Raw genomic sequence first — 26599 nt, forward strand, 5'->3', positions numbered from 1 at the left:
GCTTCTGCATAAAGTTCATCACCGTCTCATCATCAACTTTCAACTCTGACTCGTCCGAGTCTCGCTCGAATAAATCGCTACGGCGATGATAATCCCCGATAAATCATCCGGGATGGATCATTAGTCCTTGATCCAAGCGGAGAGATAATTTCCGATCGTGTGTTGGTACCTGCATCCTCAAAGGTTTGCAAAATCTCCTAGAAGATCCGGGATTCTAATTTATACATATATATACAGTATACACCCGATCGGAGGAAAAATTATGTTCAAAGGAACAATTCCCCGAGTATATACTTAAGAAAATTCCGGCGACGAAGAGAATAAATTGCAAAAGTTTCGAAATTCGCGAGGATATGGAACAGAAGGCGAATTCTGAAGAAGCGTGAGGTGGAGAAAATGGAGCGGTAAGGGGGAAAAAAGAAGAAGAAGAAGGAGGAGGCGCGAGATAAACGAAAGGAGTGAAAAGCTGCGTTACTTCATTCACTTCCTTGTTCTGTCACGCAAATTACATTGTTTCGCAATTTCTTCACTGCGATTTGTGTGTGTGTGTGTGTCTGTGTGTATTTGCAGAGGTATAAAACCAAAGTGTTAATAGCCACTTTTAACGCTTTTGCGGTATTTCTTTTAACCTATTCGAACCTCAAAATTATGCCTTCTCTTTACGTTATATCCAATTTTCAGCGCTGAAGTGGCGATATAATTAACCGTAAGCTGTACAGAAAGGCGGTGAGATATTCTGCCGTAAACGGTGGTAATTTGTGCAAGATGGAAGAAAAAATCAAGAAATTTGGGAGCAACAATTGTGACGAATCTCCGTAAGGGGTTATAGCTAGTCAGGAACCCGAAAAAAGCGATATTTCAAGGATTTTTCACGAAGATATATTTCAATTTATTGTTATGAAAATTTATATGCATATTCGAGCGACATTGAACTTCATTCTGATATTCTTTACTTGCAAAAATAATGATTTTCAAAAGCACCTTTAAAATAAGGCGTCTTGCGGTGAGCGATGAAAAAAACGAAAAAGATTCAGTTGATACGAGGTATTGTCTGGTCTTCAGTCGAAGGCATAAGCAAAATATCAATTTTTAACAAAACGGCAGCGTCTCAAATTAAAATTTTCAATTCTCCATAAAAAGTTTCGCCTTAGTTTGTTTATAAAATGGAAAATATTTATCAGCGAAGAAAAACCTTTGATCGAGGACTGACAAAATCTGTTCATAAAGCTCGGATGAAATTTCAGACTTATCAGTTGAGCAGTTTCCGAGAAATCTTGCCCACCGTCTTTGAAAACACAATTTTGAGAAAAAAAGCGTTCAAAGTTTCAAAAGTACTTTCAAAGGTTCCGAAGCGTCTCTGCAAACGTGCGCGTAACTTCGAGAATATTTGTCGAACCGACGTAAAATTTTCTGTGTATATACTTGAATACACGTAGGTGCATTAAAAAATTAAATTGAAAAGAAGATCGATTTTTCTGAAAAATCCCGACCAGGTGTAACCTTCGGACAATTGGATTTTTCAACCCTCAAAGTCTGAGGCGAAATTATTCCGACACGGGTTAAAGCCAGACGAATCGAGAACGCCGCTTAAGCTCGGTCAGACTGGAAACGATATTGATGGAATTGCATTATTCTTTCCAAACAGAGATGCAACCGTCGTAGTCTTCGCTCCACCCTCGCCAACGCGTTATGCATATCAAAGAGCGACGCCATTTTACCCCTTCTTCTCCATCTTCATCTTCTTCTTCTTCTTCTTTTTCTACACCTCGACGAATTATTGTCAGAAGAAAATCCAACGTCTGTCGTAAGCGGTGTAAATTTCTCTCTTCGACATGTTTATATCATTATACGCGAAGAAACGGGTATAATTTTCCTCCCCCTTGCATCAGTTCGCATTTACAATATAAATGTGCAAATTTAAATCCGAGCTTTAATTATTACCTCGTAGATGAAAAGACTCGGCAGTCTTAATCGCACGGATTTCTTCATCCGTCATTTATTACCCTGTCGGAATAGTTGAAATGAAAAAAAATCTCGTCCAATGTCGTTCGATCGGTCAAGATCGGTTCATAAAATTCGTTTTTTAAATTTCGATTATCAGACTTGAAATACCGAAAAATTCAAACACAACCGCAATCGTTTCTGTCGAGCAATAAATCGTAACGGAATATTTTCAAGAAAGAGAAGTTGGCTAACGATAAAAGGATAAAAATAGACAAGCGTCGTGATATGCAGTTAGAAAAATAAAAAAAAAAGATCGTTAATTTTTTATCGATAAAAAGAGTACAATTTTCATGTTTATTTTGCGTTTCCGGTTCCGGATACTATCAAGCGGGCAAAGTTCTAAGCAATATCACGAACGATCAAATTACCGATTACCGCCAGCACGAGACACGGCGGGGTGACTCAACAATCGTGACACAGACGCACACTTGCATGACAATATGTCATAAACGCAGAGAAATATTGTAAAGGTAAACGCTTTCACCGTACGGCACGGTTCGAACGCAAAAAGGCAAAAAGGACGACGCGACGATCTCTGACCATCTTCAATAACCCGAGAGAGGCGCTTGCGCTCCGGCAATTATCGATTTTATTACACACATCTGCGTGATCTGTTCGAAGGATCTCACGACACTTTGGCGCCATGCAGCGATCGGCTGAATGGATTCGTTCAAAATTTTATCACATTGCGGTTGATTGTTAAACGAAACAATGCGATCTTTGTTTTATCACCGATCTTTGGTACGCTCGGACGTACAAGCGATCCTCAGTTTCTCCAAAGTCGATCGAATAATCGGTGTAAAACCGGTCGAGATAATCGTTATATATTATACGAGAAATGATAAACTCGGTCAAAAATCTAAAACTTGTTATGCGGTAATTGATTATACGGTTGGAAAAAATCGGTAAAGTTGGATTATTATTATTATTATGAAGGTATCGTCAAGATTCATACTCAACTATACAATTGGAGACTTGAACGATTACTCAATGAATCCTGCGCAATATTATTACCGATGAGAGATCGCGATTTTTATCCCCCCTCTCGATAAATTGCGACGCGAATTATATCCTCGTCAAACAATCATCTTGACCTTTATTTTATTGTGCGCAGCGGCAGTCGACAGTATGCAAACATGTAACAACATAACGATAATAATATAAGGTTAAGGCAGTATAATCTTTTTCAAACTTCACTTCTTCGATTCGTTTCGACCGACTTGAACAATTTTACCCACCATTCTGACCGACGACGTCTGTTCTAGATTGCAAAATCGGTCGAAAAATCGACGAAACGCGATTACGGATGGGGTTTGCAAAAAAGAATGGTTTTCAATTCTGAAATCGGTCGAAAAATCGGCTGAACGTGATTCCGGATCGGGCGTGCAACTATCGATTGATACAAACGAAAAATGGCTAGTTATTCTAAAATCGGTAAATTAAAATCGGCAAAATGCGATTCCGTATCGGGTTCGCAGAAACCGGTTGGAACCAACACAAAAATGGATTTCCGTTCTGAAGTCGGTCGGAAAATCAACAAAACGCGATTCCGGATCATGTTTGCAAATATTGGTTGAAACGAACGAAGAATGGCTTTTCATTCTGAAATCGGTAAAATAAATCGGCTAAAAGCGATTCCGGGTCGGGTTTTCAAAAACCAGTTGTGAACAACAAATAATGATTTTCAATTCTGAAATCGGCTGAAAAATCGGGTGAACATGATTCTGGATCGGATTTGAAAAAATCGGTTCGAAGAAACGAAGAATGGCTTTTAATTCTGCGAGAAACTTCCATCGTTCGATGTTTCTTGTTCTCAGTTGGAAAGCCGCCGATTTTTTATCGTCACAAACAAAATTCGGGGGAGGGGGAAAATCGCGAGGTAAAAAGGATTCGATTATCCCCTGCATTATCGGTTCTAGAATCGCTGACGGCTCAAACAATTATCGGCGTGTAAATTTTCTCCCCGCGATTCCTATTCAGCACCGTTCAGAAACGATCTACATTTCCGGCTCAATCAAGACGGTATAATTAGCTGGCAATTAACGTCGCCCGCTATTTAACTAGATTGAGGGTCCGCCTTGCCGATTTAACCCCGGCCGGTTATTTCGTGACCCAATCGGTTCACCAGGTCGTCGGCTTCAATCATTGACACCAACTTGCTCGCCTCGGTTCTCTCTTGATCCGACAATTCGCGCCTTCTCGGACGACTTGATTGGATTAGAAAAGCGTTTGCTATCTTTTTTCTTTATTTATCGTTACATTTTCACGATTAAAAATGTCTTCTTGTTAGAAAGAAGTTAGAAGCTTGTTGAAAAACGGTTCACCTCACGATTTACAAATTTATCTTTTTATCGAAATGAATCAAGTGCGTAGAGTGGTCTCCACGTGATATGGGACTATATTTTGAAACAAGATTTTTCATTTGCTTCAACTTTTTTTTTTTCACAATTTGCCTGTTGGAAACAGCATTACCGATCTTTACGAAATTTTTTATCTCAATTTTTCCTTCAGTTCTGTTACAAATTTGCGAAAAATTTCCCGTTTCACCTTTCCAAATTGATATAACTAAAAATCGAAACAAGATATTGACAAAGTTATTAGAAAGAAATTGTTTTTTTTTTACTTGACGGTCAAGTTTTATTTTCTCGCCAAAAATATGCTGACAACTGTTGGTTTCTTCACGAATTTTAAACCAAGTATAATTATGGATCGAACATCGATAACATTTACATTGTTTTACCATTAGATTTGTCAATTAATCTATGTTCCAAGACACAAGCACGTGTGTCGAATTTCGTCTACATGATCTCATTTGCGTTCTCGAGCTAACAGAAAACTTTTTGAAAATTTCTAACTGAAGTGCGAATTGAGAGAAAAATGTCGAAAAAATTAGAAAAGCTCTTTACAATGGATAGATTGGAACAAAAAATAAATTGAGGAAATCAAAAATCTAAAAGTCATATATTAATCATATATTGAATTAAAACCCGCCAATTATACGTTGATTGAAACTAGATTAAAGTCTCACGCCGCAGCGTTCGAAGCGAAGATTAATTTAGGAAATCATTGAAACGTCAGCAACGAAGCTGTTAAATAAAAATTACAATACGGGAGAATATTTTTCAACTCTGAACTCAAGTCGGAGTATTTTTAACCGGCAATCGGCTAAATCGGCAGGCATTGCTTGTGACTGAACTGAACTGAACTGTGCGGCTGAATATATAGACCACTCTTAATCCGAGACAAGGATGGATTAGGTAATCAACTCTCCTGTCCCTCTGACGCTAATGGATTGAGCAAAGTTTGGATTACCGTTTCGTCGAATAATAAATTTGCAAATTGAATGTAGAGGCGAAACGGGGGGTCTCCTGTACTCGCGCGATTTCGCCCGACTAGTTTTTCCTTTTTCACTCGGTTTTGCAGAAAAAAAATGCGTTTTACTAATAAATTGTTCGCGGTTTGAGAGATTTTTTTTTTCTCGTTATTTAATACAATACTATGAGAGAATTCTTTTCATGTTATTTTTTTTTTTCTTTTTTTTCAATCTTCTCGTATCATCATATTTTACTGATATGTTTAATCACCCTTTTGTTATTCTCACAATTTTGTATTTTTTATTTCTTTTTTTTCTATTTCGCACTTTCCCTTTTCTCCCGTCAAAGCCAAGTTCCGGTTTATCTATCGGTTAATAATTCGTGCCTCTCGGTAATGAGAGACGGAAAATTCCTCGATTTAAATTCAAAATCGTCATGTTTATGTCGTAAAATTAAATCTCACTCGTCGTGAGATGAAACGCGATTCCTTTAATATCAGCTTGAATTAAATAAATTTCAAGTTTTATTTAGAACCCGTTTAGAAAACAGGTTGTGCAGATTCAACGCGGTTACGTAATGAAAGTGAAAAGAAGATGTATCCGTAAGTTTTCAGCATCCGGATCTCGGTTCTAGAAATTTTCGATCACTGACAAATCGCGGATAAGAATTATTCCAAATTTTTGCAAAGAATTGAAAAACCGATATCTTAGGCGATAACAAAAATTCCGGATCAGATTCAAGATTCAAAAATCTGAGCTTATCGCATAAATCGGAAAAATTCTCCCTCCGATGTTTCAAGAAATTTTACTGTTGCCGATCTTTTCGGAGCCGCAGAACGAGAAGAATTCCTGATATCCTGAGCTCTGAAAATTTCTTGACGATAGTTTAAAGCTTTAAAGCTACACACCGGCCGCCGATCGATGCATAAATATATACGAATAAGCTTTAAAGCTTTCGGCGAGAATGCGAAACTCGGTTCTGAACGAAAGTTTCCTTCGATTACACGTGAATTTAATTATTGTATGGGTATAAATTTATTCTTGCACATTATACGTATACGTATGTGAATATCTTTCTCGGTCGATCAACCCGCCGATAATTTCAAAACTCAATTACGCGGATAATTATCATATTATACCCAAGTCTCGAAATAAAATTCTCGTAATTGTGTTTATACAATTTTTTTAATTTCAAATATTTTTATTTCGTCGTACCTACAGCATTGTACACGCAACATTGAAAGCGCGTATGTAACGAGAATCGCTTTTACACTCGTTGTACGATAATAAATTTATTGCCCAATTACACACGTCAACTTTCGACAATCAATGTATTAACAACGAGTAATTTTGCAATTAGAAAATTTCGTCCAAGGTTTTAATAATTCATTGTTGCAGAATAGACGATCATTTTTTCACTTCTTTTCGTCTATCGCGCAAATTTGTAATCTTACCTATATGCCTACAATATGAATAATTAAGCGGGGCGGGGGGGGGGGGGGGGGGGGGGGATCATACCTACTTTTAGGAATTGTTTTTTTTCTTTTTTTTTTCTTTAAAGAAAATGAAAACACTTGGAGGAATTTGAGCTTCGAGACTTTATTATTTATAGTTTCAAGATTATTTTAGAATTTTTTCATTGATATTAATAACAAAATGGCGGCATATCGGATATAAATATCAAAAGACCACGTTTTCAATCCGATGGCGCAGATTTCTCGATCAATTTTTATCCGATCGAATTGAAATTTTGGGACATTCTTTAAAACTCGTTTATCGATTCGAGGTCGTGGCTTGATTTTTTGAAAATCAATCCCGGCATTTGTTTGTAAAAATGTTTTTCAACAGTTTTCCAATCTAAATGAGAAATTTTTATTTAAAAAAAGAAAATATTTTCTTATCATTTGGACTATTTGAGCTCGAGCCTGAAAAAGTGTTTTTAGCTCTGAAGAATTCTTCTATTTATCACAAGTTGGAAATTGATGCGAAAAGATGCGCCACAGCAAAAACCTTCGAGTTCGCAGTCGTTTGCTACTCATACGCGCCATGCCGCCATTTTGTTATTAATTTGAATGAAAAAATTCTAAAATTTTGTCGAAACTGTAAATAATAAAGCCCTCAAGGTCGAATCGCTGAAAGTGTTTTAATTTTCTTCAAAAAAAAAAAGAAAAAGAAAAAGAAAAAAAACTCCTAAAAATAGGTATGATTTCAGAGCGACCCCTTAAAAAATTGTAAATATTTTTCTCGTACTTTGCTCGTACGTAGGTGTCATTTAAAAAAATCGTCCATACAATAAGGTCGCCTACGGGATAAGAGGAGAATGGCCGTTTGACGTTGCGAGCTGGCTAAGCCAGGAGGAGTATGTTGGTATTTGGTAATGAATGCGAGTTCGAAAGTGTCCCGAAGAGAATTCCGAGAGTCGGTAAAGGAGCCGCGGTCACGGTTTTTAAATAAACAGTATATGCACTAACGGGCGCATTTCGTACGTTCGGAACGGGCGCTTGTTATTATATACCGGACAAAAGCGAGCGCCTCGGATTTTTCTGCGTCCAAAGAGAAGCCGTGTAGATATATACACGTAAGCTTACTTCTACATTATATACAATAACAGCTTGTCGCCCATTCTCGTTTTCGGAAATCAAAAACCGGCGACTATTTTTTAGCTCCACTTTCTCCCTCACTTTGTGATTCAAATAAGCCCGTCTTTTATAATAATAATAACACAACAAACAACGATCGTTTATTTATTTTTTATTTTATATATTTTTTTTTTTTTACTTTTTTTACTCGCTTTTCAAATCGAATTCAATGCAGCCTCGACCGAAGGAAAATAAAAAAATTAACACCGCGGAAACTCTCTTCTCAACGCTTCCGATCAAATTACTGTTTAATTATTATTATTTTAAATAATGTCATTATTGTTATTATAACAATATCTCTTGGTTATACTGCAAGTTGCAGAGAGTGAGAGTGAGAGTGAGACTCGTTTCGATGCTTGGCTATTTTACTGTCACTCGATACAAATCTATGTATATTAAAACGGTAAGAAGGGAAAATCCGGGTCTAGGCTTGAAAATTTTGATGTTTGACGCAGGATTTTTCGGACGTTTTTTTTCCAATTTTTAATTTTGTTCGGTCGATAAGATAGTTTCCAAAAATTGTAGAAAATTCAAATTGAGTCGAAAAAAAAAGCAGAGTACCTTTCAAAGTGAGAACAATCGTAGAAAAAATAAAAAAATCGCGCGTCAAATCTGAGACGTCAACGGTAAAACCCGGGTCGAATTGGCGTGGAATGCCCCATATACATACATACACATATATGTTAGAATCTCCAGGTGCTTAAACGTGAGATTGTCGCTTAATAAATTAACCTTCACCGGTGTAACGTGTCAACGATCTTGAAGACCGACACTTTCCTTAAAACCGATTTTCAAATTTCTCGTCTTTTTTTTCAGCTACTTGTTTTTTTTTTTTTGTTTTTTTTTTTCTCGCAATACTACCAAACAATAATAACAACGATAAATTGATATTACGTGTTATTTTATCACTTTTCTTCAAACGATAAACAGGGTGCATCTTGTGCAGTTACAAATTTTGCAATAGCTGTTAAAAACGACTGGTCGTCAAATTATCCGCTTTCGCCTATCGACAAAATTCTATCTACCCACGATAATATTATAATTGTACGTTTGCGCAGGTGATAATAATAACAACGACAACAACAACAACGACAACAAATACAACAACGAAAGTTTAACTCGGTATTAAAGTCGAAAGGAATTTTCTCCATCGGCACGCGACGATGGCGGACAAATAATAAGAAATATCAATAGAATTACAGAGAGGATCGATTAATTGTTCGCGATGGCGTTGCAGGGTGAAAATTCAATTGTGGCTTGCGTGATTAGCGTGTGTAAATAGTATTGTAGAGAAAAAAAAAAAAAAAAAAAAAAAAAGAATGGGTTTTTAAGAGAGAGATTCCGCAACCGAGTAATTGCAATTTGTTTCACGTTTTTTACGCTTAACTTAACGATGATTGTGTTTTTTTTTTTCTTTCAATTTTTCTCTTTCTCTCCCTGCGATTTCCATTAACATCTCAATACCGTGCAGCTTTGGTTCAAGCGTTTCGTCCTTTTACGATTTCTCACTCAACTACTCATATCCTAACCTTATCTATCTTATTATCAGTATTTTCATGTTTTTCCTAGTTCAGTTACATAATTTTCACGCTTCACCGTCTTGCTGAACTTACTTTTCCCCATTTATCATTTCTTCATTCTGTCATTTTCACTTCACTCTATCTATGTTTAATCGGCTCCAAGTTTTCACTCTATTATTTAGTTACTATTATTTTCTAATCTCCTCTACTTTATATTATACATATATATTTATTACAAGGAATAAATTACAAATGTATTTACATGTAAGTACAAACGTACAAAAACCTACAATAAGTTAAAAGAACCTGTGCGTAGGACTGGTGTACCAACGCGAAAAACAGAAAAAAAAAGGAAAGAAACAAAATCCTGGACTAAACACTAAACTAAAAGGAAAAAGAAATTTAATCCAGCTAATTGTACTACAATAATTTATGATTTGTTACTTTACTTCAATGAATTTCGTAACTGTATTTGTCTTCGTTACCGTAACGCTCACGTTTTTCTAGCTTATTGTTATAGTCGTATAATTTACTCGCTTCATTGTCGTTGCCGAGCTTATACTCTCGTTATTTACAATTTCTCGCTTTTGTGAATTTTCATACCGTTCTCTATCCATACAATCTTTTTCCCCCTTTTAATTTTTGCCAAAGCTACGACAAGAAACGACAAATAAAATAAAATCGAACGAAAATCTCTCTCGTTTATTTTTCGACCGACGAGAATAGCTCGGAGAAATTACACGAATGCAGCAACAAACAATTATATTATGTATTCTTCTTTAACAGTAGTTAAATCCGCTGTACCTACTTCGGCCAAGTTGCGCAATATTGTTAAATAACCAAATTCATCTCTCTTCGTTTCCTCACCGTGCAACAGCAACAGCAACAGCTACGAGCCGAGTTTTGTTGGCTCCGTCGGTTTAGTCACGCCCTACTTTGCGAAACAACAATTATCCGTTCTTAATAAAGATAAGATTCGAGCTCCGTGGGCGTGGCTCTTTCAAACCGAGGAATTAAATTCCTTCAACTTGCCGTCGCGTTTCGACAAACCTCGCTTCGTTTTTTATATCTACCACAAACCGAATCCCATTATGCATTCCTCGAACAATGAATTACACGCGTGCGTACTCGATACATACGTGCATACGCATGTGTGGAGGTTTATTTTTTATCAACATTACGCTTCACGCGCTAATTAAGCTTCGCACGACTGAAACAAGGACTTTCCAAACGTCATATTTTAATCCCAACGTTTTTTTGCACCGCATACATATATGTGTATATATATATATATATATGTATACCGCATCCCTTGCCAAATTCACAAACTCCGATTCGATTCGTACACTGAGAAAATTTGTTCATTTGTTACAGTAACTATAAGAATTCGGTAAAATTGTTGGAAATACGAAATCGTCAATATTAAAATAAAACTGTCGACTAAATCAAAGAATGTTGATTCAATTTTTCAGTTAAACTGGGTCGAAAAAAAAAAAAAATGAAACTTTTTAAACAAGTGGCAAATAATTAATTTCCGTTAAAAAAATCCATTGGAAAGGGGAAAAAAAAGTGTGCATCAAAAATTTGACGGCCCGTATTTGCGTGAAGACAAAAGTCTTTCGCGATTGCGCGAGTCGTATAATAACAATAATTATAACAACGACAACAACAACAACAACGATAATAATAATAATACGGTAGTAAAAGAGACTCTCTTCCGAGATCTTGTTAGCGATCGGCGATCCGTGGATCGAAGTTGAAAAAAAGGATGTTGAGAAAACAGCGCTTCTCGGGGGTCACGTGAGGTTAGCCGGGGTTATTGTCTAACAAAGAAGATTATTATATTATATCCAAGGTTCCGCTTCGCACGGCTTTTTCCCCCCCGATGGTTTGAAATTCATTTCTCACCCCCTCTCACGATGTTCAATATTCGATTATCGATCACTCGGCACGACGGTGCGAATATTAATATCGAAATCGTATTTTCGAAGCGACAATTTTTCCTCCCTGCGTTAATCGAGGCGCGATCGATGATCGATATTATTAACATCGATAAATTTAACCGAAGAGCCGAAGGGTTTTTTTTTTTTTTTATTTTTGATACAGGTTTTTTTATTTAAAAAAAAAAAAATCTTTATTCGGTTATATTTTACTTACCTCTCAAACGTGTATTTATTAGAAATCAATCGAAAGTTTTTACGTATCATTCATTTATGCGTACGACGTACAAAGATCGATCGGCTGCACGGATCGATGACGATTTTTGCCATTCCGGCAAACGCGTAAACACGAATGCCAGTGTGTGCGGTTATTGATACGGAGATGAGACGACGGAGAAAGTTGTCGACATTTTCATTCCTCCGCATCTCGTCGTGTATTTTTACGCTATTCGATCGTCGCGTGCAGAAGCGAACAAAAAAAAAAAAATACACATATTTTTGCCATTTTACGATCAATTCGAAGGAATCGTCGATTTAATTTAGAGCAAAACGTGAAGCGGATTTTTTTATTAATGAAACGAAAAAGAGAAAAGAATAATCTCTGTACGGAAAATCAATGTTTATATCGTCATGTCCGTTTTTCTTTTTTTTTTCTTTTTTTTTTTTTTTGTCGCACTGAAAGAAATTTTTATTTCCGGTTACCGCTCAGTCCTTAACTATTTTAATTTTTTACCACAATCGACAAAATATACTTCTCGGTAGAAAATGAAAATTAGTTTCGTAGCCGTTACCGGAAACTCTAATATCCGTTACTATTCTTTCTCATTACGATCGCTGTTGCTATATTTTCTTCCAACCGTTGCGAAAATTTAATGCTCGTGCAAGAATGAATTGACGTTGAAGCCTCGTTTAACTAAAAAAGTAGAGTAAACCGAACAAACCGATTTTGCGTTGCGATTACCAAAAAAGAATCGACGATAGCGCAAAATTTTTACGCGTACCTCGTTTTTCGTAATTTCAACGATAATTCGAACAGTTTTTTTTTTAACGATACCTGTTTTACTCAATTTTTCTAGTTACTGTAACAAATGAAATTTTTCTCAGTATGTTTTTGTCGTACGTCAACTGCTGCAAAAAAATAAAATAAAAATTAGCGTGGGTTTGAAACCTAAAAAATGACGGCACCGTGACGAAATCTGTGCCAATTACGAAATAACGGGTAAAAATAGTCCAAATTCAACGAAATTCATTACGCGTGTAAACTGCTTATTTAATTAAGGAACTAATTGTTGGAGTTTCAATATTATGAGAATAAAATATTTTTGCGTGTGTATTTAACGTGTCTAATCTTAATACCAAATATGTATTTAAATAATCCGGAAAATTATTTCGGTACTCATATATCGGTGTATTATATCTACTTATTTATGCAGATTATTGCAAAAGCTGCAGAACGACCGTGACTCCTACAGTTTCTGCATTGACCGAGAATTGAACGCGTGATTTTAACCGACTTTCTAGACGGCGCGAGGCGTCGCGACGCGGTTGGCGGAACTGGAAAAACCTCGGCGATTCCAGTCCCTCGTCTTCGGGGACCGGGGTCAAAGGTTATCTCGACATAGAGATTCAAATGAAAGCTGAACGAGAGGAGAAAGACTCGAGGAGCCGGAGAATAGAATCCTTTGAATCGGCTGACCTCCTCGGATCTCGTTTTCCTTGGCTTATGTCGAGTCGCGAGACTCGAAAATGGGTTTTTTTTAAAACTGCTAATCGGTGAGAAAGAAAATTGGAAAATATGCGACAAAAATTTAACGAATGTTAAATCAAAAACGTCGGTAAAATTGTGTCCTGAAATTGCTGATCAAAGTTTTAGGTTTTATTTTTTTTACGAAAACAGATTTAACGGTATCCAAATATTTTCAAATGTTTGAATGAAAAATCTAATACGGTTTATGTGGAAATTTCTTTACGCTACAGGTAACGTACACAAATTTGAAATAATGTTTGGAGGTGTGAAAATTTCACTGCAGGTCTTGCCCGCGTGAAGATTGACAAAGCGGGGTTGAAGTTCTGAGTGCGCCTAATTTCGAATTATTTGGTGACGAAACTTGAAGTAAATATATCAAACTTTGAAGAAACGACAAAGTTCCGATAGAGCAAAATTGCGAACAATAAAGTTTCGACGAATCAAAATATACTCAAACAGCTCAGTTTACTCAACGAGTGGGTGTAAAAATTGAAAAAAAAAAAACCGAAAATCGGAACGAATCAGGATTCCTAACGTAAAAATATCGAAAACCCAAAACAAACAAAGATCAAAGTGGTGAAATTTCACCAAACCAAAAATTCACAGGACTGGAAAATTTTTTTCTCTCATTTCCGCCCTTTCGGAACTTTGAGCGTCGATTTGCCGACCGCTCGAAACTTTATTGTTTCGTAAAACTTTCACTTCTCTACTTCAAGTTTCGGAATCAAAAAATGTTCACTCATCAAATTCGTAATTTCAAACCCCGCCCCCGAAACATTTCTGAATATTCGATTTTCACGATTCTTCGACGTTTCCTCCATCCGTATAACCAATTTCTAAAAGTCGGAAATGATAATAAAACTAATCTACCGTCTAATAAAAGTCAAGTTTCAAGAATTACGCTTCAACCACGCAACAATAGATACACACAGATACAGACGGCCGTTGGGAATCGTTGGCGAGAGGATGTCTTCCGGCAATTTAATATTCCGCGCATACATACACGCGTATTTATATACATGTACGCACACACAAAGACTTCGAGCCGGTTTTCTTTAGGTTCGTGATGCATACCTGTGCAGGGGAGACAATGAGAGCAGAGCATTCTGGGACGGCGCAGTGGAAGGCAGCAGGGCAATTAAACTTAGAGCGCAATCAGTCCCACGCCTCTGTATCAAGACCGACGGTGCCTGCTTCCTCTGCCCCAACTTTTACCGCCGGAAATCACGCCTCCTCGAGGATAATGTCATTCGCGAATTACACGGTCCGGGCATCGAAAGCGAAGGAACGATAATCGAAAATCGAAAAAACCGGCAAACGAGTGTTCGAAAAACGTGACTCGATCGGTCGAACGGTGTTTGATTCATTTCAAAAACCTATCACTGACGAAAAAGAATTTTTTCAAATCCCACAAATTTCGAGCAAAAATGCGGGGTCTGCAATAATTTCAAAATACCGAATCCGGTTTTGCATGATAGTTTTAAATTATAAAATTTGTACAGTTGGTTCGATTCCTCGATAATTTTCTTTTTTTTTCTTATTTTTTTTTTTTTTTTGTTCTTCAAAGACGATTATCAAACACGTGAAATCTTTGTCGATGATCAAACAGAAATTTTTTCATCGTGATTGAAAACCAGTTTCAGGTGAATATACGTTCCGTAAGAATCTAAATAAACCCTGATTCATTGCAGGAATAAATAATTTAATGGACCGGTAAATTTTAGCGTCAATACTGTCACAGCAACATTTTAACTGTCCAAGTAAAAATTTTCACTTCAACGGCAAAGGTTTCACAAGCATAGCCAAGTTGAGTTTCAATGTAGCAAACCTGTAATATTCAACTTGCAAAATTATAGCTGTTGCAAAAAATTTTCTCGCACTGACTGTACCAACACTCAGATTTGCAAATCCAGAGAATCATTTTTTTCGATATTTGAGTCGGAAAAACTGATACGAGTTTGACATCAAGATATCTACAGATATAAACCAAAACCTGTATAATCTTTTGAATATGAATTTTCAGCTACCGATTTATTTCCATACATATGAATGATCGAGGATAATTTTTTTCAATGAAATTCTCCTGAGATCATTGTTTTAAAAATTTCATCACATTGTTCTTCTATTACAATCAATTTTCAATCATTTTGCGATACAACAAAACCGTCAAAAACCGGAATATTCAACAAAAATTAATTTTCACATGATTTCTACTTTAATCTTGAATAACTTTCGAAAAAGTTGTTTAATCATCAAAAAATTAACACAAACCTTTTTTTTTTAGAGCATAAAATAGCTTATAAAATGTATATCGGACATTAATCTACGTTTATTCGTTACTAGGCTAAAAAAATTCAGAAATAACTAAAATTCTTTTCTCACATATGTTAATTAATTGGAAAATTGAAAATAACGTTCGGCAGCCGCTGAATATTAATATTTCCTATTTCTGCGACTATTAAACATGTGACATTGGTAAAAAAAAAAAGAAAGAAAAAAAAAAGAAATAGGGCCACCGAACGGGGAAAGTGTGAAGTACCAGGCATAATCCTGTAATTTAGCAAAGATACAGTTACGCGTATGTATATATGCAGAGATGTACGTATGCCGACCGCGATCGAGATCCAAGATACCTATACTGTGTGTGTATATATATATATTATATATATTACGCGGGCGGACGATTTCTGAGTTATATACAGTTGTTATTTCATACTTGGGAACCTTGGAGATATTCGCGTTGTGCAGCGTATGAAGCATATATAATGTAATCTAGATCGAATACGTCAGATCCCAATGTAACAATGAGACCATATACAGACCTGAATAAATTGCGCAATAAGAAAGCAGCCGACGCGATTACGGTGAAAATTTCACCTCCGCCTGCGGAAGCCGCGAGATTGATGATTCAATATTTGTTCTGCGAATGTCAAGTATTACATTCCCTGTCGATACGATACCTCGAAGGGTTAATAGCTCGTAAAATCTGGTGTGAGTCTTTTTATACCTTTGAAATATCATGAAATTGTTGGAAATATTTTGGTCAAGTTATTTGAAATCCCTGAATTAACGTGAAATCTCTTGATATCATTTGAAACATTGTGAAATCCTTTGAAATCACTTGAAATCGTTTGAAATCTTAAAATCCTGGACTCAGATGTGTACCAAAATTGATGAGTTTATTTGATTGATCAACCCCTTGTAATACCTGGATTCAATTTTTTGTCATTTTTCGCGCTGAAATGTAATCGTTATTCGAAATGTGCAAGATTTCGTCAAGTTTTAATTGTTGCACGATTCGCATGGTGATTGAAAAAGAACATGGAAAAGGTTTACGTGTCGATCATTTCTTTTCCCGAAGTATATTTTAGCGGACAAAATATATTTACTTCTCTCTCAAGTTTCAGAGAAAGTGCTCCAGGTTTCTTCGGCTAATTAACGTCGTGTGATATTACTAAACGGCGAGTTCATCTATTCACGAGAGATTTCATCAGCGTTAATTGGCGCCTTTTAAGCTTGCGGAAAATTCGCCCCGTTGAACCGACGCGAAAAGTGAAAACCCGGTGTGACGCCACCTAACGAGCCCGTTTCCGACGAAACCATGAAAAACTGAAAATATTCAAAAATTACGAAATCTTATCGATGATTTGATTTTCAGATCAGAGATTGAGATGAAAATTTCGAGTCTTTCGCGTCCCACGAAAATGTCCAAAATTTATTACGTTAAGAGAGACTCGACGGTTGGAAAAGCCTTCTGTGTCCTTTTCGTCGTTCGGGAAAATTATTTCCATCGGTAACTTATCCGGCAATATTCTGAAGATCATGGTACGATCTATAAAACGATCGGTAAAACGGGTTGATAAAAGGTTTTCAGAACTTATTCTCAAGGTATACAGACGGTGAATGAAGGTCAGTCATCAACCTGAAAGTTACCGTGTGTAGCCTCACTAAAGCGGTAGATAATACAGAGCGCATTTAACGTAGTGAAAATCTCATTGCCACGGTTGAAAATGTACGAAACGTAAACATTAACAAATGATATTTCTGTCATTCAGAGAATTTGAAAATTAAAAAATTAGAAGCAAGGAGAACATTATTACTGAGAAAAAACAATCCGCAACGTTGGTGGAAAGAAAAAAGAAAAAGAAAACAGTGTGTGTGTGCTTAAGACTATACACGACAAAAGCAACAACTTATACATTTGTAATTCTAAGTGATAATTAAAAATTTGATTCAAATCTATTTAAATATCTAAAAATGGAAAAAAGAAAAAAAAATCCATCAATCTTCGTGCCATGTTATGTTGTACTTCGTACAGAACATTTGATACATTTAAATTTTGTTTTGGTTTGAAAATATCAAGCCAAGGCTTTGATTCGTCTTTTTTGAAATAAACATTGAAATCTCCACTCGAAATTCGATTGAAAAGCGGAGATCTGGCTTCGGTGTAAGTGAGTAAATTTTCATGGTTGAATTCGATGATTTTATGTATGATTTAATTGGATGAGATATAAACAGCAACCATTACAATTACTTGCCCATTTTCTGCTTCACATTTCGCTACATAAGTTTCTCCGATAGATGATTTATTAAACTCGTATGATTGTGAATTACCGAATGCTAGATCCATCTCTGAACTAAAACTATTTGTCGTGTCTCTGTTGTTTTCAAATATAGCTACTCCTGCAGCTCTAAGGCCAGATCTTTTGAACTTACAATCAGTCTCATTCGCTACCCAGAAAAAAGTCTGCAAGATGCACCTAAAGATATGTTTTCTAAAGACTTTCCGCAGATAGTCAAACGGTTTTTAACAACAGAACAGAAACCAAATACAGAAAATTTGCGATATCGTGATGAATTCTTCAAAGCGATCGATCAGACATAATTATACATTAAGCCATATTAACTAGAGTTTCGGTTCAGCGCCAATTATAAGGCTGCAGCAAACAACCGAGCAGTAAAAAATTATGCGAAATATTATATCCTATTGTGGAGAATAAGCAAATCGTACCGAGATCGTCTCCACGGTGACACTTGAAGAATTATTACGGTGACATTTAAATAAGAAATGCAAGGAATTTCTTTGGCGTCATTTGAAGAAATATTTGCTGGACACACTCACCCCTTTACGTGGCGTCGATCCCATTCTCCTCGGTTTGACGTCCAGAGATGAGTGAAGTTCCCCGCAGCTGCAAATCCGCCAACTTCGCGTCGTCGTAGATTTCCATCCTCCGTTGTCCCAAATCACAGAATGTACGCAGAGACGAGCGTTCTCGCACCTTCGAGAATCTTCTACGATGTGCGAAACACGGCAGACCAGTCTGAAATCGCCTACCGAACGGAGTGGATGCCGGAAATAAACAATAAGCTTCTAGTTTCTCCTCGGGACGCAGCCTCTCCGTACCATCCGGTCGCCAGCCGCGTTGCTACGCGACGTAAACAGATTCGGAAACAAATGACGACTTTGTCGTCGGGATGAAATCGAGTAAATATGTACGTATATAATATTCCAGGCTGGCCTTTGCATGGCGTTGATAAGACAAATACATGATAGAGCCTGTTAAATCGGTTCAAAATGGTGAAACAATAAATGTTACACGTTATGTTATACATAGCTGAGTGTGTACGATATTTTACCATTGAATACAGATCCTGTCGCGTATCGGAGCGTTGCACGTCGTCCGCCTCGGTCGCCGGTGTTAGGTGCTGAGTGAAGTGCGTTCCTCAAATCGTTGTTGAGCTGCTTCAGGGTCCAGAAATCACGCCAGATAAGCACACGTCAGAGGAGAGCGTTCAGACAGCTTTGAGACTCTCCTACGATGTGCGAAACACGGCAGCCAGTCTGAAGTCACCTACCGAACGGAGTGGATGCCGGAAATAAACAATAAGCTTCTAGTTTCTCCTCGGGACGCAGCCTCTCCGTACCATCCGGTCGCCAGCCGCGTTGCTACGCGACGTAAACAGATTCGGAAACAAATGACGACTTGTCGTCGGGATGAAATCGAGTAAATATGTATGTATATAATATTCCAGGCTGGCCTTTGCATGGCGTTGATAAAACAAATACATGATAGAGCCTGTTAAATCGGTTCAAAATGGTGAAACAATAAATGTTACACGTTATGTTATACATAGCTGAGTGTGTACGATATTTTACCATTGAATACAGATCCTGTCGCGTATCGGAGCGTTGCACGTCGTCCGCCTCGGTCGCCGGTGTTAGGTGCTGAGTGAAGTGCGTTCCTCAAATCGTTGTTGAGCTGCTTCAGGGTCCAGAAATCACGCCAGATAAGCACAAGTCAGAGGAGAGCGTTCGGACAGCTTTGAGACTCTTCTACGATTTGCGAAACACGGCAGACCAGTCTGAAGTCGCCTACCGAACGGAGCGGATGCCGGAAATAAACAGCCTCGAGACGCAGCCTCTCCGTACGATCCGATCGTCAGCCGCGTTGCTACGCGACGTAAACAGATTCGAAAACAAACAATTGTTTCAAAATCTGTTTACGTTGCGTAGCAACGCTGCTGGCGATCGGATCAAACGGAGAGGCTGCGTCTCGAGGACAAACTAGAGGCTCATTGTTTACTTCCGACATCCGTTCCGTTCGGTAGGCGACTTTAGACTGGTCTGCCGCGATTCGCACATCGTAGAAGATTCTCGAAGGTGTGAGAACGCTCGTCTGTGCGTACATTCTGTGATTTGGGACAACGGAGGATGGAAATCGACGACGACGCCAAGTTGGCGGATTTGCAGCTGCGGCGAACTTCACTCGTCTCTGGACGTCAAACCGAGGAGAATGGGTTCGACGCCACGTAAAGGGGTGAGTGTGTCCAGCGAATAATTCTTTAAATGACAGCAAAGGAATTCCTTGAATTTCTTATTTAAATGTCACCATAATAATTCTCGTTTCGCTTGACTTGAGTGACTTCTGGGTATTATTGTGTTACGCGAATGTGTAGAATTGTGGTCTCCTCGCATCTTCGAACGACACATTGTTCACGCTGTTTAATCCTTTCAGTCGCAATGGGAATCTCAGCGTTCAAAACGAAAAATTTTCGTGTCCTCACCTTATCTCAGTTTATTTAAAACCTTAAGGGGGTATTCTAGTCTAGAGGCCCGAATTTCGAGCATTTTTTGACGGTGAATAAAATAAAAGCTATTGATATTTTTACCATCCATTTTTTTATCATTTATTTATTTATATATTAAGAGCACACAAAATGAATTTAAAAACAAAAAAATAAATTTTCATGGAATTATGCGTCCTTGAAGTGGAAGGGGAAAACAAAAGGCAGTATCCTCGTCGCCACGATTTCTACCCTTGTGGTCATCAGAAAAAAAAAAAAAAAAAGATTATTAATCTACATAAATGCAGCTATCGTACTAACCAAAAAGAAGTCGAAAAAAAATTTTTTTTTGCCAAATTACGGCTGTCCGAAAAAAATAATACGTTTTTTTTGACTTTTTTGGACGTTTCTGAATTTTTTAAAAATAGTAAAAATTATTATTTCGTTATAATAATGGTTCGTGCGATAGAGACATGTATTGAGAAGATTCTCACCAAATTTCAAGTAAATCGGTTCAATAGAACTTGAGAAATCATGTCAACCGTTTTGAAAAATGTAGTTTTGAGAAAAACGCGTTTAAAGTATTCGTTCCAGCCGAGCCAGTATTGAAGACGTGTCACTAAAATAGCTATATCTCTGAAAATAATTGAAATTTTGACTTGTCCTTTCAAGGACAGATTCTTAAAAGGTTAAGCTTTGAAAATATAAAAAAAAAAAAATTGATTTTTTCAAATTTCTACACTAGAATACCCCCTTAAATGATCCTTGTTACTTCGCATAACCCCAATTCCTAAGTAACAAGTTTTGGCCAGAATAATCAAACCTTGATACTTTTTTCCATGTTACATCTGCCATCTTTAGATTAAGAAACTATCGAGGTCTGACTTCAGATTCGTGATTATTGAATCCAAAAACCTTGGAATAAAAAAATTCAGGCCAAAATATTGAGTGGAAAAATGCGTGACTGAAAGGGTTAACACGTATAGTACTAAGAAAAACGGACATAATAATGTAGTTGATTCTGAAACGGTCTGCACGAATTCCCGATTCATGTCGTTTTATAAATCAGTTGAGTGTTGGCTGCGTCATTTTCACCCTTGATTGTCAGTTTAACTTTCGCTTTTCGTCGTGTTCAGATTGCAGGTTGAAATTTGGTTTAGCGTTCGAAAATAGTGTCTTTGCCACGCGTGTATTTTCAACTCGGACGACAATTGTTAATTGAACAATAATTCAACAACCGAGTCCGTTCACTCCCAAGTTGCAACAAGATAGTAATATGTGATTCAAAATCTACATAGAAGAATTTTGTGATGATTTTCCGAGTATGCTTCTGATAATTTTAGTTCCGTGGCCCCGCACCTCATTCTTCCCTCAATTTAGGCATCTCGCTGCCTAATCACGCTCCTAGCCTCAGCGTCATCAATTTGAACTATTTTTGGCGTATCTCGTACCGTCCTAGAGATATTCGTGATTTGAGGTTGAAATTAGCTAAATTGATAGGGTTTGTTAATTATAATATTAAAATTAAAGTTCCCCCACCGCCTGATCCCAAATTATTGCTATTTTTGCCGTATCTATCACCGTTCTCGAGGTATTCGCGATTCAATGTAGGAGTTTTCCAATTCGACAGAAGTTATCAATTATAACATTAATTATAAAATCCCCTCCCACTCCCTCCGGGTGTAGTAGTCCATATCTTACTCGAGCAGCGTCCGACTTTCACCCCTATCCGTTCTTCCTTTACTTCTTCATCTTATTCTCTACGACAAAAGGGATGGTGATTAGTTATTCGGTCCATTTTCTTACACGGCTTTTTCCTTACAAGCTAGTGAAGTTTGACGTGTTCAATGCAGAGAACATTTTCAACTGACTACAAATGCGGACTGGGAACTATTATTATATTTCAATATTTCGCAGTCGATTTTGAGCATCTAATGCTTCTTCATGACTCATTCGTGATGCAACAGTATCAACTGTTTATTCCTGCGCTTTCTTTACATGTTACTATTACAGTGACACTTCCAGGGTTTCTTCTGCTCCTCAAGTATCCTCAAAACCCAGAATTATCCTGGAAAACAAAAATTGGTTCTCGAATCCATTCAAAGTCCTGGAATATTTTGATATATTTTGGAAAAGTTGACATAACACATTTTTGATAGAAAACTGCGACATTTCATTGGTAATATACGGCCTTGAATGCGTGAAAATTTATCAGACGACGATCCACGCAGTCGTTACCAATTTCCAATTCACTCTGTATATAATTTCAATACCTAATCAACACATTCTAATCTTGATAATTCATGAAAAAACGAAATTAACGTTTGCAACTCTCGATTGCTGTCGATAACCTGCGCTTCGCCATGATAAACAGGCTCTGTAATATCTACCGTAGATAAGTAAGGAATTCTACAGACCAGTAACCGATAACCACTCAACATCCAGTACTATCTACCTTCTCTTCGTTGAATTGTTAGTCGGTTACAAAAAACTTCGTCGAGATAGCAGCATTAACTAGTCGACACTGTGCTTGCGGAAAGTTGGCGAAATAAATGTGCCACAAGTCAGAGAGGCGCGAATCTTTGAAATTCAAGCGATGCGAAACCACGAATTTACAAAAACTAAAATTCATTTCACGCTTCCGCCCAAATCCGAGTAGAAGCAAAAAAAGAAAATTTATCGCACGAGTTCCGAACCTCAGTTCTCGCCTTTAGGAATTTCATTCGGCGTTATTTTATCATACAGTCAGAATAGTTTGGAATTTATTATTGCGTATGAAGTGCCCCGCGGTTTGAGGTCGGCTAGTTCAGAAGCAGCTACTCTTCTCAGATAATATGCGGTCGGTTTTATCAGGCTCGCTGCGCTGGAATCGTGGCCGCTGAGGTTAAATCTCTGCAGAAATTGCACCGTTTAAACAGTGACTGAAATATTCATTCACTATACGGCTAAAGGACACGGAAGAGATTCGAATAATCGTCAAGCAAATCTAGCCATTGGCGTGAAATTCATTCATCGTTGATCTCAATTCATTCGCAATACAATCACATACATTGTAAAGTGATCGTGAATTTCTAACGAATATTTTTTACCTCTGGAATCGAGATTATTAAGAGTTAATGAAGAAAAAACAGCGTCTGAATTTTATATCAGATTTTTCGCTCAATGGGAAAGGGTTTCGAGTAAAAAAATGAAAAACTATTGATCAATTCGTTTTGTCTGATCAAAAAAAAAAAATTAGGAAATATCTTTTCTTTTCATTTATTCAAATTAAATGAGTTAAACCGTAGTTTCGAACTTTGTTACTCAAAAATTGAGTAAATTTTATCCGACATCTTTGTCAATCGAGCTAAAGATCTGAAATAATTCAGACACTAGTTTTTGGTCAATATCTATCGATTCCAGGCGTGGAAGGTATACCTTGGAAATTAATGAACAATCAGGTATGAAAATTGGTTTTGTTTTTTCTACCAGCAGATTTCTGAGAGTTCGACAGATATAACAGCCGGTAATTTGTTGTTTGAATAATTAGTAGACGGTTAATTAAGCCTCGAACTTTTGATTCGCCACCCCTAAATTCTAACAAAAATATATATATATATATATATATATATATACAACACATTCTGGCGCTACGCCAGACTTTGAATACGCAGGGCGACTTATTACGTATGCCTGCATATATTCGGGCATTAAATTATTACAGTATAGAGAGGCGCTGCCCGACAATGGGAATGCCGGAGTGCCGCCGGAAGCGATTAAAGCGAATGACAGAACCGCCTGTCGACACCCTGCATGCACCCTCTTTATTCGCGTTGCCGCGCCCCTAATGGGACTCGTTTTCCCATTTTTAAGCGGGCAGAAAGGTCGCCGCACTTTTCCATCGCCGCTAATACGGTTCAAAATCGTCTTCCGCCCTTCTTTCGATCGCTTTTCGTCGCACGAAAATTCGAAAAAACTGATAACCGCCTGCAGCAAGGTCTTCTTTCTTTCCTAGCTACCAGAAGGTGAATAAGAGCGATTTTTGAATCGTTATTACGAAATATTTCGTGAAACTACGAGTTTCTCTTTTTTCTTTAGTAGATATCCAAGCGGAATAATTAACTCTGTTTACTTTCCCTGGTGAAAATGATTTATGATAAGATTTTCTACGAATCTTTAAGGAAATTGGGTAATTTCGTAAAATTTCTTGCAAGAAATTGTTTTTGTAAAAAATCGTACAAATATGTATAGTTTGTCATAAAAACTTGTAGATTTTCGAGAAACTTGACGCTTTTCTTCGGTAAAAAAAATCTACAAGCTAATGTGTACTATTCTTTACGAAAAAACTACGCATATTTGTAATTATTGTACATACAATTTTTTAAAAAATAGTACGAAATCTTGTTACTTCTGTAAAAATTCGTAGCAGTAGAAATTTTCACCAGGGTCTCGTTTCCTTGATCAAAAATTTTTCTTTTCTTTTTTTTTTTTTTTTCTCTCAACATATCGTCCAATAACCTAAACCGTCGTTTTATACATCCAATGTGGAAAACAAAGGAAAGGTGATTGATTTCTCGCGAGTTTGTTGAAATTAAGGGATCAGGTTCGGCGGCCGAGGACGAGATTCGAAATTCCATGAGGCCAGGCTGCTGCGCGGTGAGAAATTGTAATGATGCCAATTTAAATTCAATAATTTTGGTATTTTGCTCGGAAGAGGGAGTTGCGCAGCTGTTCTCCAAAATTAGCATATTAAACTTATCACCAACAGCTCGACAAAGACGTGCCAAGACGGCTCAACTAATTTCCGAGGAATAGAATAAAGTTATGCATTAACGACGACGACGACGACGACGACGACGAATATCCACCCTCCTTTTCCTCTTTATTTCTCTCTCCTTCTCTCTCGCCGTTTCCCTCCTCCAGAAACCGATAACTATACCTGAGAGACCAGGATCCGTGTCCCTGATCCACTTTTCCACCTTCGCACACTCTGCTTTGTATTAATTAATGATCGCCCTTCGTGTCGGCTTTTGTTAAATATTCGAATCGGAAAATTGCCCGTTGTGAGCAACTTTAACCTACACAATTATTCAAATCATTCGAAAATTTGAAAAAACTGCCATATTCAGCCCGAAATTCTTACAATCGAGGAAATTTTCAACCCAGAGCTTTTAGCGAATAGAAATTTATCCACGTACGAAATTTTTCTCGATAATTTTATTTCCGTCATGTTTTTATTAATCGATAAAAATTTTCAGCAAAGAGAAAAGAAAATTGGAAGAATGAAATATTTTTCCCTGAAATTCGTAAGCTTCGAGTTTTCGGGATATTCGAATTTGCACGTATTAAAAATTGTAGAAAAATGTATATCTCGTAGCTTCTGATGATTTTTCGAAATGAAAAGCTTGATCCAATCAGGAATTTCAGAGAAACTTGTCGGTAACAAAAATAAATACAAGTTTCGCATAAAATTAATTTTCTCACTCACTCGATCCGAAAGCATTATTAAAAAACCATGATCAAATCATAGCCTACAGCTAGCTGTAATAACTTTGCCCCGGGAATATTTGAAACCGAATTAAATCCAGCGAATTAATCAGAGGGAAACGTTTCGCACAGTTTGTAATAACAACCTAAAATTCATATTTTCCATAATTGATGCACGAAAAATTTTACCAATAGAAACAAATAGTCTACATTAAAATTACTCCCTCACACGCACACCTGCGCACACAAAATATACACGCATATATATCAAAGGGACGATATTTATTTATCAAGTGTGCGTGTAATCACCGAGTTGTTTAATTAGCTTAATTTTAAAACCGTAGATCAGTTTGTCACCGGTTATTTATCAAGTTATTACTTTGTTGTTTAACAAAATACGAACTTGAATGCAGCAGCAGCAGCGGCGAGTGCAATAGATCGAGTGCGATTTCAGTGTAATTAGTTAATTTGTGAATTCACGTTCGAGGCTGGTTCTATACAACGTATAACACGTACATATGTATGTACACCTAATGTTGGTATTATATAGCATATGGGGGTAGAGAAATTAGTTATTTCGTTACCATTATTTTCCCCCCCTTCCCTCAGTTTATTTTTATTTTATTTTATTTTTTCTCATTTTTTTATTCCCATCTTCTCTCTCTCTCTCTCTCTCGCTTTCCTCCCCTTTTTCACGACGCGCAATTATTTATTTACCCCGATATTGGCTGACGACTGTACACACTTCATCCCCCCCCCCCTACACCCTCCCCCATCCCCTTCACCGTACCCCTGAAACTGGGTGATATATCCGGTTCGCATTTTTCTTTTCATTTTCCCATCCGTTTATTTTCTCGCATTCCGAGGATGGTTTTTGTTTTTTTTTTTGTTCTTTTATCTTCTTT

At 37.2% G+C, this 26599-nt stretch overlaps 1 protein-coding gene and 1 long non-coding RNA gene across 2 annotated transcripts in view; one reads left to right on the forward strand and one right to left on the reverse strand.

Annotated features, from left to right (window-relative positions):
• thw (thawb) overlaps nucleotides 1-19548 on the reverse strand; it is a 105335-nt gene extending 85787 nt beyond the window's left edge. Inside the window, exons 1-3 of the mRNA XM_046634891.2 lie at nucleotides 19321-19548; nucleotides 18801-19110; nucleotides 18286-18589 (exon numbers count right to left, since the gene is read on the reverse strand). The gene's annotated coding sequence lies outside the window, so the exon portion shown is untranslated. The remainder of the gene's footprint in view (nucleotides 1-18285; nucleotides 18590-18800; nucleotides 19111-19320) is intronic.
• Nucleotides 1-23515, forward strand: part of LOC124222705 (uncharacterized) — a 130528-nt gene extending 107013 nt beyond the window's left edge. The window contains exon 4 of the long non-coding RNA XR_011177678.1: nucleotides 23505-23515. This is a non-coding gene — a long non-coding RNA (uncharacterized lncRNA). The remainder of the gene's footprint in view (nucleotides 1-23504) is intronic.
• The last annotated feature ends 3084 nt before the right edge of the window (nucleotides 23516-26599 follow it).

Source organism: Neodiprion pinetum, chromosome 7 (assembly GCF_021155775.2).
Source record: "Neodiprion pinetum isolate iyNeoPine1 chromosome 7, iyNeoPine1.2, whole genome shotgun sequence".
Lineage (NCBI taxonomy): Eukaryota > Metazoa > Arthropoda > Insecta > Hymenoptera > Diprionidae > Neodiprion > Neodiprion pinetum.